Raw genomic sequence first — 930 nt, forward strand, 5'->3', positions numbered from 1 at the left:
CCAGGAGATTCACCTGCTTCCCACATTCTGCTTATAGCTTGATTCTGGAATACCATGTTGCTTACTCAATATGCTCTCTTTAGGGTGCTTCTAGGCAATGCTGTAATTGGGTTATTCAGATATCATAAACGTGGCACTAGCAACAGTGGTTTTTTTAAAAAATAACTTACAGTACCTGATTTTTCCTAGAAAGGGTAAATCTCGACTACAAAAAATGCTGCAAAACAATAAAAAGAAATGCATGTGGAGCACCCATCGTGCAGCAAACACCCATCTGGAAGCACCCTTTGACTCAAGACTCCCTTCTGTAAATGAACCAATTACAGCGATTTATTTAAAAGGGTCACACTGTGAGATGAACTGATAGAACATTGGTACTCGTTTCAAATTTAGTGATAGTGCAGGTTTAAAATATCCAGTTTGAAAAATGGGTGGGCAAAGATGGGTACGCCCAAAGAACTTCAAGGAAACATTTGAATTGCCACAACGTGTTTTGGTTCTGCATTTGAAAATAGTGAATGCTGCTTGCAAGACATAAAAAAACTGGCTTTTCAAAGATTTTGAAATCAAGAGACTTGGTTCTGAAAGGCTGAATCACCCTAATGTTTCTCAGTAAATAATCATCTGAAGGAAGTTGTGGATTTTGGGGAAGGATTATACAGTGTTCTCCACTCAAATTTCCTTTGGAAGAATGGGGGATGGGAGCGATGTGCCAGGTTAGAGCAAGGCAACAACTCACATAGCTGAGTGATCTAGTAATATTTGCAGTTCTATGCATTTTATGTACATTCACCTGGGAAAAGGCTCCATTGAACTTGCTTACTTCTGAGTAGACATGCATAGGATTGCAGTGTGTGTGACTGCGTATATTAAATATAAATTATCATTGCACCTTTTTATGCTTGTGGTTTTTAAAAAACAAAACCCTCA

Source organism: Podarcis cretensis, assembly GCF_951804945.1.
Source record: "Podarcis cretensis genome assembly, chromosome: 8".
NCBI classification, from domain to species: domain Eukaryota; kingdom Metazoa; phylum Chordata; class Lepidosauria; order Squamata; family Lacertidae; genus Podarcis; species Podarcis cretensis.